The sequence below is a fragment of the Oncorhynchus masou genome, chromosome 31 (assembly GCF_036934945.1).
Source record: "Oncorhynchus masou masou isolate Uvic2021 chromosome 31, UVic_Omas_1.1, whole genome shotgun sequence".
Taxonomy (NCBI): domain Eukaryota; kingdom Metazoa; phylum Chordata; class Actinopteri; order Salmoniformes; family Salmonidae; genus Oncorhynchus; species Oncorhynchus masou.
In genome coordinates this window covers 46,011,136-46,029,388 of record NC_088242.1, presented here as the reverse complement: position 1 = coordinate 46,029,388, position 18,253 = coordinate 46,011,136, and the positions used below count along the sequence as shown (strand labels likewise).

The 18,253-nt window shown below is 41.0% G+C and overlaps 1 protein-coding gene across 2 annotated transcripts in view; it reads left to right on the top strand.

The window, feature by feature from the left end:
- The first annotated feature begins 3,631 nt into the window (after nt 1–3,631).
- Nucleotides 3,632–18,253, top strand: part of LOC135524017 (monocarboxylate transporter 6-like) — a 40,392-nt gene continuing 25,770 nt past the window's right edge. Inside the window, exon 1 of one of the 2 annotated variants that reach the window (XM_064951128.1) lies at nt 3,632–3,785. The gene's annotated coding sequence lies outside the window, so the exon portion shown is untranslated. The remainder of the gene's footprint in view (nt 3,786–18,253) is intronic. The other variant, XM_064951127.1, reaches the window with a different exon arrangement.

Sequence of the window (18,253 nt, the reverse complement as noted above, 5' to 3'; positions counted from 1 at the left end):
TTTCTTAAACTGGCAGCATGATATATAATTGCATTATTACATTGACTGAACTGTGGGCCTACTGAAACCATTATCAATTGTGTTGGTATCTATCAAATTAAAAAAGCATATACTATATTTATTGCATTTGAACATTGTAATTTATTACATTTCCCATCTGCTGAGTTTAAATGTCTGATATTGCATTATATTTCAAAAGTCTATTTTCTCTGTTGTTACAACATACTGTATCTCAAATCCTGTAGGAATATCAAAATCCTGCAGTTTTTGGTTCTGCAAGATTGCTGCAGGAATGTACTTGGCCCTTCAGGTATTGCCATATCCTGTATGAATATCAAAATCCTGCAGGGCTCGGTCCTGCATGACACCTGCAGGAATTTTTGCATGAGAAGTCATACTCCCGTCATACACCACACTACTCCCGTCATACACCACAATGCCATAACCTACAAAAACCCCAAGACAAAACACACCACAATAAATAACCCATGTCACACCCTGGCCTGACCAAAATAATAAACAAAACACAAAATACTTAGACCAGGGTGTGACATTTATTGTGAAATGTACACATGGTTGATAAATGAAGCCCCTGGACTCTATGTTATCACCTGAACTCTGGTGAAGTTGTGATCCAAATTGTTGAGAACTAGGGTTCACCTCTATGGAGGACCAAACCTGCCATAATTAGAAATAAATTATTATGTTAATAAATCCACATATACAGTACATTTGGAAAGTATTCAGACCCCTTGACTTATTCAACATTTTGTTAAGTTACAGCCTTATTCTAAAATTGATTACATTGTTTTTTTCCCTCATCAATCTACACACAATACCCCATAATGACAAAGCAAAAACAGGTTTAGATTTTTTTGTGCAAATGTATTACAAATAAAAAAACAGATATCAAATTCACATAAGTATTCAGACCCTTTACTCAGTACTTTGTTGAAGCACCTTTGGCAGCGATTACAGCCTCGAGTCTTCTTGGGTATGATGCTACAAGCTTGGCAAACCTGTATTCGGTGAGTTTCTTCCATTCTTCTCTGCAAATCCTCTCAAGCTCTTTCATGTTGGATGGGGAGTGTCGCTGCAAAGCTATTTTCAAGTTTCTCCAGAGATGTTTGATTGGGTTCAAGTCCTGGCTCTGGCTGGGACACTCAAGGACATTCAGAGACTTCTCCCGAAGCCACTCCTGCATTGTCTTGTTGTGTGCTTAGGGTCATTGTCATGTTGGAAGGTGAAACTTCGCTTCCAGTCTGAGGTCCTGAGTGCTCTGGAGCAGGTTTTCATCAAGGATCTCTCTGTACTTTGCTCCGTTCATCTTTCCCTCGATCCTGTCTAGACTCGCCTTCCCTGCCGCTGAAAGACATCTCCACAGCATGATGCTGCCACCACCATGCTTCACTGTATGGATGGTGCCATGTTTCCTCCAGACATGACACTTGGCATTCAGGCCAAAGAGTTCCATCTTGGTTTCATCAGACAAGAAAATCTTGTTTCTCATGGTCTGAGAGTCTTTTAGGTGCCTTTTGGAAAATTCCAAGTGGGCTGTCATGTGCCTTTTACTGAGGAGTGGCTTCCGTCTGGCCACTCTACCATAAAGGCCTAATTGGTGGAGTGCTGCAGAGATGGGTGTCCTTCTGGAAGGTTGTCCCAACTCCACAGAGGAACTCTGGAGCTCTGTCAGAGTGACCATCGGGTACTTGGTCACCTCCCTGACCAAGGCCCTTCTTCCCTGATTGCTCAGTTTGGCCAGGCGGCCAGCTCTAGGAAGAGTCTTGGTGGTTCAAAACTTCTTCCATTTAAGAATGATGGAGGTCACTGTGTTCTTGGGGACCTTCAATGCTGCAAACATTTGTTGGTACCCTTCCCTAAATCTGTGCCTCAATACAATCCTGTGTCGGAGCTCTACGAACAATTCCTTCGCCCTCATGGCTTGGTGTTTGCTCTTACATGTACTGTCAACTGTGGGACCTTATAGAGACAGGTGTGTGCCTTTCCAAATCATTGTAGAATGTCATTGTACATAAGAATTTGTTCTTAACTGACTTGATTGTTTTAAATAAAGGTTAAAAAAAATATAAAAAAATGAATTCCAATCAATTGAATTTACCACAGGTTGACTCCAATCAAGTTGTAGAAACATCTCAAGTATGATCAATGGAAACATGATGCACCTGAGCTCAGTTTCGAGTGTCATAGCAAAGGGTCTGAATACTTATGTAAATAAGGTTTTTCACTTTTCACTTTGTCAATATGTGTGTAGATTGATGAGGAAAACAATTGATTTAATCCATTTTAGAACAAGGCTGTAAAGTTTTAAAAAATGTTGAAAAAGTAAAGGGGTCTGAATACTTTCCAAATGCACTCTAAATAGAATCATTTATAAATCAATAAATGCACACATAAATAAATGAAATACAAAAATAGTGACCTAAGTTCATTCCTTTTTCTCCACAATTTTTGTATGTATTAAATGATTGATTTTGTATCGTCTAAATATTCACACTTTCATTCATTTATATATTTCATTCATTTATATATTTGTCAATCAAACGTCTGTGGGTGGACACCATTGGTTGATCAATGTCACTGTGCAACGTCTTGCTTTTGCCTGGCTCAGATGGTCCAAAAAGAGAGATGTACAACCCGTAGATAACTACATTAGCCCAGTTTTTCTGGCAAGTATGGCTGCAATCAGGCGAGCGGTAGCCAGAGACTTCACACTGCTGTCTAACACAAACAATGCCTCTACAGATTACCTGTTTTTCGGTGTGGAGGCATGCATGAAAAACTTGTGTCAGCTAGCTGCTACAAGGGACACAGAGGTGAACCCATACATGTTGTACAATTTGGAGGAAGTTGCCTAACGACTTCACCAGAGTTCAGGTGATAACAGAGACTCCTGGTGCAGCACAACATAGACAATTGGCCTCTGGGTCACCATAATCACAGTTTTTCAACTGGTCATTCAGTACAGCACTGTTTCAAAACTGAACGCACCCCAGGCAAATGCGCCGTGGCATTGATCAACCAATGGTGTGTTAGATACCACCCACATACGTTTGTTTGACACCCCTTCATTAACATATTGGAGGAAGAAATACAGAAATAATATAAATTAATAAAATTAAAGTGGGATTAATTATTTAAATAAGTATGTATCTATGTATGTTGGCATCATTTATCCATGTATCAATTAATATGTTTTATGCGTGCATTTATTTATGTATATGTATTGATTCATATATTTGTTTATTTATGTGTGCATTTATTCAATTATTTCTAATTATGGCAGGTTTGATCCCTCATAGAAGCGGCTTGTACAGTAATGCCAAATCGGATAAACTGTGCTGGCCATTCCTGAGCATGTAATGTAACCTTATACTGGTAAATATGACTGCTAGTTCAGCTGAGAGAAAATAAACCGTCCATCATACAAGGAAGTACGCCTCACATGGCAATTTCTTTGACCACTCTATTTAAAAAAAAAAATGTCATAATCAAGCAGATTTTTCTACCCCTCATGTCCACGACAGATTGGTCTGTATTGACAGTACCAACGGACCAAAATATGACTATTCGTAATGCAATCTGTGATGAACATAACCGCATCAAGGCTCTTACATCCTGTCTCCTCCCACCTCACCGAGAACGCGATATTGTTACTCCAAGGAAGAGGCGAGGAGTTCCAGCTGGTTTGTGTATGATGTGGTGGAAAGGCTAAAAATGGTCGAAGCGAAGTAATGGCCGTCAGTAATAATACTTAACCTCAAAAGGTAAGAAACTTGCGTTATGGGTGGCTTGCCAACGTGTTTATGTGTAAGGTAAACAAGCCTTTCTAGCCGACCTTAATTTGCTGAGCAATTTGACAGTCAACTGAAAAACAATAGGCTAATTGTGTTGCTTTCCTATTATGTCAGTGTTTTTATTATGAGACTGGACGTAATTAAACTAAATGTAACCTATGTATTTTTGACGGGAAGTAGGCTATTTGAGCCAAGAAGATCATCTTCAACAATAATAACAGACAGTAGACTATAGGGCAGGCAAACTGTTTTCTCACCGCCGTAGATCCTCGTCGACGAGTTGTGTTCTCGAGTGCTGTTACTCTACATTGATTCAAAATAGCCGCTCTGTAATTTGGTGTTTGCATGCGATCAGTGGTTTGGATGGATTGAAGTCTAGGTCTTACTTGACCCTTGATTTTGATCTCCTACAGTTAAGATTCCTAATATCAAATAGATTGATATTGGCATGCTACTAGAGTGCCAAAGGGACCAGAAAACCAATTGCTACTGGAAATTGAATTGGATGATGATGTCGCACATGCCCAGATTGGACCATGGCACCACAGTCTTTGAAGATTAGCCAACAACTAACACATTTAAGTTTTAGAATGGGATAAATGACAGCTGAGTTACATGCTTCTCATCCTGTTATGAATGTGCGCCTAAATGCAAATTATAGGCAATGTTTGGAAATATTTAAGGCTAATTGCGCACAGTCGCAATGCGAATTTGTGCCACTAAACAAAGATTACATCCATAAATCTTCACTGGAAAAGGTATTGCACAGTAGGCCATTCATTCGAATTTGTAGACTTTCTCAAGCACATGCAAATATGTGCCATATATCCTACTCCCTTCCCCCTTCATGAACAGTCAACAACAGGGGAATTCTTTGGGATTATAATCAAATCAAAATTGATTTGTTGCATACACATGGTTAGCAGATGTTAATGCGAGTGTAGCGAAATGCTTGTGCTTCTAGTTCCGACAGTGCAGTAACATCTAACAAGTAATCTAACAGTTCCCCAACAACTACCTAATACACACAAATCTAAAGGGGTGAATGAGAATATGTACATATATGGATGAGCGGCATAGGCATGTGCAGTAGATTGTGTAAAATACATAATGTAAGATATGTAAACATTATTAAAGTGACTAGTGATACATTTTATTAAAGTGGCCAGTGATTGGGTCTCAATCTATGCAGCAGCCTGTCTGAGTTAGTGATTGCTGTTTAGCAGTCTGATGGCCTCTAGCTTTGATGCACCTGTACTGACATCAGCTTTTGGATGATAGCTGTGTGAACAGGCAGTGGCTCGGGTGGTTGTTGTCCTTGATGGCCTTCCTGTGACATCGGGTGCTGTAGGTGTGGAGGGCAGGCAGTTTTCCCCTGTAATGTGTTGTGCAGACCGCACCACCCTCTGGAGAGCCTTGCGGTTGAGAGCGGTGCAGTTGCAGTGATACAGCCTGACAGGATGCTCTCGATTGTGCATCTTTATTTTTGGGTTAACAGTGGGTTAACTGCCTTGTTCAGGGGCAGAACAACAGTTTTTTACCTTGTCAGCTTGGGGATTTGATCTTGCAACCTTTCTGTTACTAGTCCAACGCTCTAACCCTAGGCTAAATACCGCCCCATCTGTAAAAGTTGGTCAGGGTTTTGGGTGACAAGCCAAATTTCTCCATCCCCCCGAGGTTGAAGAGGCGTTCTTCACCACACTGTCTGTGTGGGTGGACTATTTCAGTTTGTCTGTTATGTGTACGCAGAGGAACTAAATTCTTTCCACCTTCTCCACTGCTTTGATGTGGATATGGGGGTGCTCCTTCTGCTGTGTCCTGAAGTCCACAATCATCTCCTTTGTTTTGTTGACGTTGAGTGAGAGGTTGTTTTCCTGACACCACACTCCGAGTGCCCTCACCTCTTCCCTGTAGGCTGTCTCGTCGTTGTTGGTAATCAAGCCTACTACTGTTGTCATCTGCAAACTTGAGGATTTAGTTGAAGGTGTGCATGGCCACGCAGTCGTGGGTGAACAGGGAATACGGGAGGGGGCTGAGCATGCACCCTTTTTGGGGCCCCAGTGTTGTTTCCTACCTTCACCACCTAGGGGTGGACCGTCAGAAAGTCCAGGACCCAATTGGACAGGGCGGGGTTGAGACCCAGGGCCTCCAGCTTGATTATGAACTTGGAGGGTACTATGGTGTTGAATACTGAGCTATAGTCAATGAACAGCATTCTTACATAGGGCAGTGTGATGGTGATTGCATTGTCTGTGGACCTGTTGGGGCGGTATGCAAACTGAAGTGGGTCTAGAGTGGCCAGTAAAGTGGAGGTGATATGATCCTTGACTCGTCTCAAAGCACTTCATGATGACAGAAGTGAGTGCTACGGGGCGGTAGTCATTTAGTTCAGTTATCTTTGCCTTCTTGGGTACAGGAACAATGGTGGACATCTTAAAGCATGTGGGGACAGCGGACTGGGGTAGGGAGCGATTGAATATGTCCATAAACCCACCAGCCAGCTGGTCTGCTCATGCTCTGAGGACGCGGCTAGTGATAGGACAGCAGCCTTGCGAGGGTTAACATGTTCAAATGTTTTACTCACGTCGGCCACGGAGAAGGGGGGGACAGTCCTTGTTAGCGAGCCACAACGGGGGCACTGTATTATCCTCAAAGCAGGCAAAGAAGGTGTTTAGTTTGTCTGGAAGTGTGACATTGGTGTCCGTGACGTGGCTGGTTTTCTTTTTGTAGTTCGTAATTTCCTGCCACATACGCCTCGTGTCTGAGTCGTGTAATTTCAACTACACTTTATCCTTGTACCGGCATTTTGATTGCCTTGCGGAGGGAATCACTACACTGTTTATATTCAGCCATATTCCCAGACCTCTTTCCATGGTTAAAAGCGGTGGTTTGCGCTTTTCAGTTTTGTGTGAATGCTGCCATCCATCCACGGTTTTAATAGTTACAGTGGGTACAACTTCTCCAATGCACTTCCTTATAAACTCACTCACCGTGTCAACGTATAGATCGATGTTGTTCTGAGGCTGACCAAAACATATCCCAGTTCGCGTGATCAAAACAATCTTGAAGTGTGGATTCCGATTGGTCAGACCAGCATTGAATGGTACATCCTGTTTGAGTTTCTGTTTATAAGATTTCCCGAAGGGAGGGTGGGGAGGCCTTTGTATGTATCACGGAAGTTAGAGTAGCAGTGATCGAGTGTATTACCCCCATGTGTAGTGCAATCAATATGATGATAGCAAATTTGAGAACAAGGCCACCTAAATTCTTTGTTAAAATCCACAGCTACAATAAATGCAGCCTCAGGATATATGGTTTCCTAGTTTACATAGAGTCAAGTGAAGTTCCTTGAGGGCCATCTTGGTATCTGCTTGAGGGGGAATGTACACAGCTGTGACAATAACTGGCGAGATTTCTCTTGGGAGGAAATATGGCCGGCATTTGATTGTAAAGGAATTCTAGGTCGGGTGAGAAGAAGGACTTGAGTTCCTGTATGTTGTTAATGATTAACGACTCATGATGTAATCATAAGCATACACCCCCGCCCATCCTCTTCCCAGAGAGGTGTTTATTTCTGTCGGCGCGATGCATGGAGAAGCCTGATGGCTGAACCGATCCCGACAACATATCCCGAGAGAGCCATGTTTCTGTGAAACAGAGAATGTTACAATCTCTGACGTCTCTCTGGAAGGCAACCGTTGCTCGAATTTCGTCGACCTTGTTATCAAGAGACTGGACATTGGCGAGTAGTATAGTCGGAAGAGGTGGGCGATGTGCACGTCTATGGAGCCTGACAAGGGCGCTCCGTCTGCTCTTTCTGCGGTGCTGTTGTTTTGGGTCGGCTTCTAGGATTAGATCCATTGGGTGGTGGTCCAAACAGAGGATTTGCTTTCGGAAAGTTGTATTCCTGGTCGTAATGATGGTAAGTTGATGTCGCTCTTGTATCCAATTGGTCTTCCCGGCTGTATGTCATAAGACTCAAGATTTCCTGGTGTAACAATGTAAGAAATAATACATTTAAAAAAACAAAATACCTCATAGTTTCCTAAGGACTTGAAGCGAGGCGACCATCTCTGTCGGCGCCATGTTGCTCGCCATCCTGTAATGATGACAGCATTGCGTGAGTTTGTATTTTCAATTTGTGGTTGCAATTACGATTTGCAAATGTGTAATCTTAATTTCGCAAGCTTGATGTGTGAATAAATGTAACAACTATCGCAAACTTGTGACTTGACACTTGAACACATTTTATAAAATTGAAAAATCATTTTTTTAAGAATGATAAAAATTCCATTTATGACCATGAATATTCTGTTGTGAACACACTTGCAGATTTTGAATCTACGCGTTCTCAGATTTCTGTCGATACTGTCACACACCCAGAGATTCGTACATTTATAGACAGTGTTTCACAAGGAAAAAATTGGGGGCAGGACCTTCAACACCTGACCAATCAGTTCCCTCTGTCAAAAACAATATCATTGGCTGTCTTCTTCCATCAACCAAACCGCATGCAACAACAAGAGCTGACCAGGACGACCTGATGGAGGAAGATGGCAGGCGCTCAACCGGAGGTGAGTTCTGGAAAGTTTGCTTTCACAGTTTTGTATGAAGTGATGTTATCACCTTCGTATACGATCATGTGTGTAACCTTAGCACTATATAATGTTCATCCCTATAGTTAGATACATCCCCCAAGTTCATCCATTGGCTCGTCAGCTCCCGTTAGCTAACTAGCTAGTTATTTGTCATTAACAAGTTAGATTATCTTTAGCCAGATCCTACCCCACCACAGTGGTAATTTACGCCAGCTAAATTGTGGCTTTAGCTAGTTAGCTATATGTTTTCAAAATGTCACGTATGAAATCCCTAGATGATACCAGTTCTAGCTAATCTTCATGTTTGCATGCAGTAACTTTTACAGGAGAATTATGCAAACATAGTGTTGCCCACAGTCTTCTATCTATCTCTCATTCTGGAGCATAGAACCCTGAGTTAAATGTCATTGTTCATCATTTTTATTACATTACATGTGTTTATGTTGTCTCTTACCTATGATCACAGCATTGTTTGAAACATAGACCATAACTTTTACTATTAGATATGCTAATTAACTAACCATCAACAATTCCTATTAGCTGAGACATTTTACAAACTAACAGCAATTACATTTTTTCAAAACCAACCCCTTCCTCTTTCAGGACTGCTCTCCAATATGTGGAAAATAATTCTCAAGAGATTTCATACAACATCATGAATGTTTCTGTGGTGAAAGGTACAGCTCTTAATGACACTGACATATTGATAATCTACATTACATACATTTAAGTCATTTAGCAGACGCTCTTATCCAGAGCGACTTACAAATTGGTGAATTCACCTTCTGACATCAGTGGAACAGCCACTTTACAATAGTGCATCTAAATCATTTAAGGGGGGGGTGAGAAGGATTACTTTATCCTATCCTAGGTATTCCTTGAAGAGGTGGGGTTTCAGGTGTCTCCGGAAGGTGGTGATTGACTCCACTGTCCTGGCGTCGTGAGGGAGTTTGTTCCACCATTGGGGGGCCAGAGCAGCGAACAGTTTTGACTGGGCTGAGCGGGAATCTGATCGGTTTCTATTTCAATTAGGCTTTTTATTACGTATACAGCATGACTGATCTGAGGTGAAATAGTTTGAAAGCAAAGGACAATGTATCTCATAAATATGGAAAACTAGGAATTTCATGACATGCTTTGTTTAAATACATATTATTTGTTTGTTTGAAAGATTGTCCACAGAGGTGTCAAAATCCTTGAAGGGGGTGCCAAGGAGGGGAGTGCCTCTGAAGAGTAGCTGGGCCATCACACAAAGCACCAGAGCCTGGTTTGGTTTAAACTGTTTTGTTTCACAGTTATGTCTTTAAGCACGATGTGACTAAACTGATGCATGTCTTGTCACGTTAACACAAAATTCTGTGTTTTTCACGCAGAAAAAAAGAACGCATAAGAAATATCTTGATGCGTTTTGTAAATGCAGATGTAAAATGTTTCTTAATGTTATTTATGCTTGGCATCAGACACATTTTTGTGCTTCACTCGGAGGAGAATTAGTTACATGTCCCTGGTCACTTTATTGAAGCCAAAAAACCTATCGACTTTCAATATAAAATGCAGTTGAAATGGTTGAAAATGCAGATTTCTGAACTCTTAACACGATCCCAGTGTCAATGATAGTATTGCTTATTCTATTGTTGTTACAATGGATGATATTTTACTACTAAAGAGTTCAAACCGATAAAGTCTGTGTAGTGGTTACATCCTGTCCAAGGTAGTTACAGAGAGCAATAGAGGAAATTATATATTTGTATGTAGGCTGACGTTAAATGTACCGTGCATTCGGAAAGTATTCAGACGCCTTCCCTTTTTCCACATTTTGTTACGTTACAGCCTTATGCAGGGTAGCCTAGTGGTTAGAACGTTTGACTAGTAACCGGAAGGTTGCAAGTTCAAACCCCCGAGCTGACATGGTACAAATCTGTCGTTCTGCCCCTGAACAGGCAGTTAACCCACTGTTCCCAGGCCGTCATTGAAAATAAGAATTTGTTCGTAACTGACTTGCCTGGTTAAATAAAGGTAAAATAAAAATTCTAAAATGGATGAAAATGTTTTTTTTACCCTTAATCTACATAAACTACCCTATTTTTTTTTGGGGGGGGGCATTTTTGCAAACGTATTAAAAGTGGATATCTTAATTACATAAGTATTCAGACCCTTTGCTCTGAGACTTGAAATTGAGCTCAGGTGCATCCTGTTCCCATTGATCATCCTTGAGCTGTTTCTACAACTTGATTGGAGTCCACCTGTGGTAAATTCAAAAGATTGGACATGATTTGGAAAGGCACACAGTTGTCAGTGCATGTCAGAGCAAAAACCAAGCCATGAGGTCAAAGGAATTGTCTGTAGAACTCCGAGACGGGATTGTGTCGGCACAGATCTGGGGAAGGATACCAAAAAACTCTGCAGCATTGAAGGTCTCTAAAAACACCGTGGCCTCCATCATTCTTCAATGGAAGAAGTTTGGAACCACCAAGACTCTTCCTAGAGCTGGCGGCATGGCAAAACAGAGCAAATTTGGGAGAAGGGCCTTGGTCAGAGAGGTGACCAAGAACCCAATGGTCACTCTGACCGAGCTCCAGAGTTCCTCTGTGGAGATGGTTGTCCTTCTGGAAGATTCTCCCATCTCTGCAGAACTCCACCAATGAGGCCTTTATGGTAGAGTGGCCAGACGGAAGCCACTCCTCAGAATAAGGCACATGACAGCCCACTTGGAGTTTGTCAAAAGGCACCTAAAGACTCTCACATCATGAGAAACCAGATTCTCTTGACTGATAAAACCAAGATTTTGGCCTGAACGTCAAGTGTCACATCTGGAGGAAACCTGGCACCATCCTTACAGTGAAGCATGGTGGTGGCAGCATCATGCTGTGGGTATGTTTTTTTAGCGGCAGGGCCTGGGAGACTAGTCAGGATTGAGGGAAAAATGAACGGAGCAAAGTACAGTGAGATCCTTGATGAAAACCTGCTCCAGAGCACTCAGGACCTCAGACCTGGATGAAGTTTCACCTTCCAACAGCAGAATGATGTCCTTGAGTGGCCGGATTTGAACCCGATCGAACATCCTATAGAAAGACCTAAAAATAGCTGTGCAGAGACACTCCCCTTCCAACCTGACTGAGCTTGAGAGGATCTGCAGAGAAGAATGTCAAACTCCCCAAATACAGGTGTGCCAAGCTTGTAGGCTGTAATCGCTGCCAAAGGTTCTTCAACAAAGTACTGAGTAAAGGGTCTGAATATTTATGTAAATGTGATATTTCAGTTTTTTAGTTTGAATAAATGTGCAACTAAAAAAACATTATGGGATATTGTGTGGAGATTTGTATTTATTTAATCCATTTGAGAATTAGGCTGTAACGTAACAATGTGGAAAAAGTCAAGGGGTCTCAATACTTTCCGAATGCACTGGTTACCTGTACATGGGTCTTGCATTATCCAAGGATGATGTATTATCCTTTACTGATGATCATTGATTGTCCTGATCTCAAAGAGCTGTAATATTGCATTTATTTTACTTAACCTTGGCACTTTAGTCTCAGATTCACATTCTTCCCCTGTACCTTTTTTAAACACATGAATTATTTCCCTATGGTTTGTCTTTTTTTTTCAGAGTGGAAGACACAGGTCATCCTTCGAGGGCAGCTGTGCGCTTCAGGAGGATGTTACTCCAGGAGCAAGAAAAAGCTCTAAGTTTCACCATGGACATTCGTGGCAGTGTTTAGGACAGAGAAAAGTTGAGAATCTGCTTTTACAAGTCCCATAAAGTCGATTGCGCTAGCACCCTTTGCTGCGTATTAGAAGGTAGACTGCAACGTGTAATTTGCATGTATTTTTTGGACTCGTCAGTTCTGCAATGTCTGACAAACTGTTTGAACCTATTTCAAAACCTACTTGTGTTATAGGGGATGCTGCCTTTGGAGACGGGGTCAGTCAAGACTTCATAAGTTTCGATGTGCATACGTTGCAAACAGGCTTCCACATGAACTGTGGTATGTTGATCAATTATATTATTTTAGGCTATAGTTCTCTTGAAAGGACAAATCCGCACACTGCTAGTTTTATTTTACAACATTTTACGTGTCTGCCTCTTGTGAAGGCCAATAGGCTGACACGTAAGCTTTAATAAAGTGATACTAGCAAGATCAGTGTGTGGGTTTCTCATTTCTTTCCAGGTCTCATTGTTATTGGCAACAGGATTGCTCAGGTGTGTGGGCCTTTTTGAATTTTGAGCCTATAGTTTTCTCACATGGTGACACTGAGCTTCAAACCGATCATTCATGTAACAATAAACACTGCATTGATCATTTGAAAAGAATGTGTTCCTGAGTACAGGTACATCAGCATTTCTGGATATACGTGACACATCTGATTATGTTCAGAAACGGAAAACGATTGAGCTTGTATGTATTACAATAAAGATGTAGTGAAATCAGCAGGATGGATGTATTAGCTATACAAATTGAAGTGAAAAATAAGTCCCTTTTGACATGTGCTGCTGAGCTGTCTAATGACAAAGGCTGTAAGCTGGTGTTTGGCTGACATGTGGGACCTCACTGAGGTCACAACCGAGAACAGCAAATGGCTATTCTACCGTCTACTACAGCATGTGTTTATCAACCTTTTCCAGAGATCGTTATCTGAACAATAGTGACCGTTACCATAGCTTAGTTTTTCAATTTAGTTATGTATCCCTTATTCCTGCTTTTATTTCAGTTTTGTGACAGTGGATTATGTTTGAAATGTCTAATCGTGTCTCTGTTTTGCAGGTCCTGCGAAGAACCATTTGACAAATAAAACATTTGCGACGTGGATGTGGTTCCACTCATGTTCCCCGGCGTGGCAGATGTTGTGTGCAGTCCTGAGGTAACAACCTAATGCCACATTATAAAAAGTTCAGTGTTCCTTTTGATATTTCAAAACGGTTATTCATGAAACGTACCTGAACCATTAACTGTGGTTCTGCATTTCATACATTGAGTTTTTTAGTTTTAGTTTTTATTTTATTTAACTAGGCAAGTCAGTGAAGAATAAAGTCTTATTTACAATGACGGTCTACACCGGGCCAATTGAGCACCGTCCTATGGGATTCCCAATCAAAGCCGGATGTGATACAGCCTGGATACCTCCGGCTATTTGTGGAGATGGCAATTATCACTTCTGCCTTTTTATTTTCACATGTATTTTGCCCCTGGGCTCCAAAAGGCTAGTTCGATAGTTATTGACATACAATTTCTTATTTTACTTTGCTTTCTACTACAAACTCCATGAGTAAACATAGTGGGGAAAAGTAACAAGCTGTTTTGAACTTACAAAAATGACTACAGATGTGACCATCTCACAACATACATCTCTACTCCCTGTCGGTCTCCAGCTTGTTGATGTAAAAAATGTAACTGAACCTTCAGTTGATCTCTGATCGTTAATAGAGAGCTGTTCCTCTCGCATAAGTATCGTTTAGTTATTTATTAGAGGGAATATGTCTAAGACATGTTATGGGGGCTAGGGTATAATTATTTCAATTAAAAATGTAGTTCACACAAACAAGAATCACCACCATACAACTTTGTTAAAGACTGCTTTCAGCAAGCTTACCTATTTGTTTCATATCCTCATTAGTGGCCTTTCAGTAATGCACCGTTGCTGCTCACCATTATTGCCATATGCATACAGAAGTCATTTTTATATTTTCTTCTCTTTTAGCGTCACCAAAGACACTTGTGCAACTCCGTAAGTTCTGGACGGGATAGCAATTCATCCCAGGAGATTTGGAGTTGGTGCGTGTAGATCTCCTGAAGTCGTCCATTTGTTTCCAGGGAACCACTGAATTGAACCACTGTTTTGCATCACATTTGAGGCATTAGCCACTAGTGACACAGGTTTTGGGCTAGTCTAATGTTGACACACTCAAGCACTTCTACTTGCCACTATCCTGACTGTAGCTTGGTTTTATAGAGACAGATCATTGGGAGACATTCCCAACAATCTATATTCAAGTTCAACTTTGATAAAATCAAGAACATACACTCTTTTCCCCCTGGCAAACTTATAATCCTGGAATGTCTTTCTAAAAGGGGCAATCAACTGTTCTCCCTGCCCTGTTTCGGTAAAAAGATGAGGGATGGGTCGAGTAATATAACCTTTTTGAAATATGTAGACCGAGCTATGTATGCAAAGACTGACCATCCATATCAAAATTATAGTTTTAACCATGTTTTGAGGCAATATAGTGTTTGTTTACATTACTTTGTAGTGTTTGTTTACATTACTTTGTTTACAAGAATTGGAATAAAACAAGTTTATTTTGATTTCTGACGGTGTAAGAGTTGAATTAATGAGGCATTTATAGTTAGTCTTCAAGAATCTATGGGTACCAAAAATCATTAATTTGTAAGCCCAATGTATGTAGCAACTGCAGATTGATCATTTTAAGTATGTAAAATGGCATAATGTTTACTTATCACTTGTTTATGGCATTCTGTGACACTGACCTACTGAACTTTATGCTCTTTTGAAGTACTATTTTTGTTTAAATGGATAAATCATTTAACAGTGCACCAGGGGTACTTGTGACTGATTCCTGTTATAAACAGCCTGTTGGAGGATTTCATTCATGAATATGATTGCTGCAGGTGTTAAACATTATTAGTATTTTTTTTTTTAACTAGGCAAGTCTGTTAAGAACAAATTCTTACAGCATTTATGTAATGCTTTTTTTTTTAAGCACAAGGTTTCAGAATGGTCATGTTAACTGACGGATATCTCATAGAACAAAATGTGTTAGATCTCCTAAGTCTGTATTAACCGGTGACCTTATTTTCGGTATTTATCCACAAACCCTAATCTTTCCCCATTCATGTTGTACAATGGCTAAACAATCCAGGTAACTCATTTCTGGTTTTTAGAACTACAAACTGGCGAGCTCGCTCTATTGCTTAACACATACTATACAAGTGTTGCTTATGGTTTGACTGTTTCCTGTGCATTGGACACAAAAGGGAGTATCATATTGAAAAGGCAGACATAAAAAATGACAATCATTTACAAAAAGCAAATCAATCACCTCAAGATTGTCTTCCTCAAATTGGGTTTTGACTTTATCCCATAGCCAAAGCTGCTCTGGACTGCGATTTGTCTCTGTCCGTAGATGATGATTTTTCTAGCCTGCAACAAAGGTTTTGAGGGCTGCTTTGAGGTGTGGGAGAAACAAAGTGTAGACCAGAAGAGGTGCAGTGTTTTCAGATGTCAAGCAGTCCATTTTATTCAAGTGTGTGAAGCAAATAGTAGATACAGGTGACTGCAACCCAGACATCACGCCATAGATGTTCAACTCTGACAAAGTACAGGATTGTTAGCATATCCAATTTATTAATGTTTACCTTTTATAGCACATGTTTACCTTTTGTGGCACATCAAAACTCTGACTTCAGAAGCAGGTGTGATAGTAACAAAACGAGGGAAGGGAACATGAAGTAAACATTTCACTTGGAAACAAATGCACCCAAGGACTTTTTCTCATTGTGCACACACAGGTGGAAGACAGCTAAATCAACAAATGATGTTGCAAGATGGCTATTAAAAACATTCTATGCATGTTAGCCTAGTGGTTAGAGCGCTGGACTGGTAAACTGACAGTTGCAAGTTCAAACCCCCAATCTGACAAGGTACAAATCTGTCGTTCTGCCCCTGAACAGGCAGTTAACCCACTGTTCCTAGGCTGTCATTGAAAATAAGAATTTGTTCTTAACTGACTTGCCTAGTTAAATAAAGGTAAAGTATAGAAGTGGTAAGTAGAGTTTTACATTGATGTGATACCTATTTTTTTTTTGGTTTTGTTATTACTGTCACAGCTGTATTAATGGTGATTTATGCTTCATTTGTCTGATAAAAAGACAGGCCTTGATTGCACACCGTGGACTGAAAAAGTTTAAAGCCGTTGATGCCCTGTTGTTGGTAGCTGCATCCAAGTACAGAATCTGTATATACCGGTAGACAGAAAACACTTATGGTGTTGATAAATGTAAAATCATGACATTGCATTGATGATCATGAAAATAATAACTAACTATGCTTAGGCTACTATTCTAAACACATCAAATATACATTCTTCAAAGAGTTTTGTAAGGGCTTGCAAATTATAGTATTGAAATATTTCATTGTTCAAACAGCATGTCTGACTAGACTAGAAGTTGCCCTGGACTGTAACTGTACATCAGATGCATGAATGGACATGTGAATTGGCCTACCAGTCTGGAGTCTCTGTTTCTATTGGTTACTCTAAGAGTGCTAGAAGTCTCACCCCAGACCAGAGCAGCTAAACAATTGTCCGCTACCCCCTCCTTTCCTGTTCTCTCCCTTAGCTCATTTGCGTCACTATATTTTTCCTGCTCCTTAATTGTTTGTAACTTGTACGTTTACTTCATTATGCGGCATGCATGTCTTAGCTTGCTTGAAAGTAGCCTATAGCCAAAATCCCATCATAGAAACATGGAGGCAATTGTTTCACAATGATTTACTCATGCAATCTCCTGTTTTTATTGGTTTTCTTTAAACTTTACTCCATTGTCTAGCAGCTAAAGGCATTAAAGGGAATAGGCTTTGTGTGTTTGGACCATGATTGTTTGTTGGTGACGTGGACACCAAGGAACTTGAAGCTCTCAACCAGCTCCACTACAGCCCCATCGATGAGAATGGGGGCATGCTCGGTCCACTTTTCCTGTAGTCCACAATCCTCTCCTTTGTCTTGGTCATGTTGAGGGAGAGGTTCTTATCCTGGCACCACACGGCCAGGATAACAACCTCCCTATAAGTTGTCCCTATAAGTTGTCTCATCATTGTCGGTGATCAGGGCTACCACTGTTGTGTCGTCTGCAAACTTAATGGTGTTGGAGTCGTGCCCGGCCATGCAGTTATGGGTGAACAGAGAGTACAGGAGGGGACTGAGCATGCACCCCTGAGGGGCCCCCGTGTTGAGGATAAACGTGGCAGATGTGTTGTTACCTACCCGTCAGGATGTCTGGGATCCAGTTGCAGAGAGGGTGTGAGTCCCAGGGTCCTTCGCTTAGTAATGAGCTTTGAGGGCACTATGGTGTTGAACGCTGAGCTGTAGTCAATGAATAGCATTCTTACGTAGGTGTTCCTTTTGTCCAGGCGGGAAAGGGCAATGTGGAGTGCAATAGAGATTGCATCATCTGTTGGGGTGGTATGCAAATTGGAGTGGGTCTAGGGTTTCTGGGATGATGGTGTTGACGTGAGCCATGACCAACCTTTCAAAGCATTTCATGGCTACAGACGTGAGTGCTACGGGGCGGTAAGTCCTTTAGACAGGTTACCTTAGTCCCTGTGACCAAGAACATTATGGTGGCCTGCTTGTAACATGTTGGTATTAAAAAAGGAGTATACGCAATGCCCTCTGAAAAATAAGTGGGTATAGACTAGGGATGCACCAATTTACATATTTGACCGATATCCGATATTATCCTTGCCAAAAAAACGATATCGAACTTTGCGTCCGTTTAAGCATTCTAGTACAGTTAAATAGTTCATACACACACAGAACTAGTGGTCTAAGGCAATGTATCTCAGTGCAAGAGGCGTCACTACAGTCCCTGGTTCGAATCCAGGCTGTATCACATCCGGCCGTGATTGGGAGTCCTATAGGGCGGTGCATAATTGGCCCAGTGTCGTCCGGGTTTGGTCATCATTGTAAATAAGAATTTGTTCTTAACTGACTTGCCTAGTTAAACAAAGGTTACACACACCACACTGACCAAAAAGTTAATTTTGTTTGCATTTACGTATGTCCCCATTACCAGTAAAACATAATCAAAACCTATTTCTTTCACT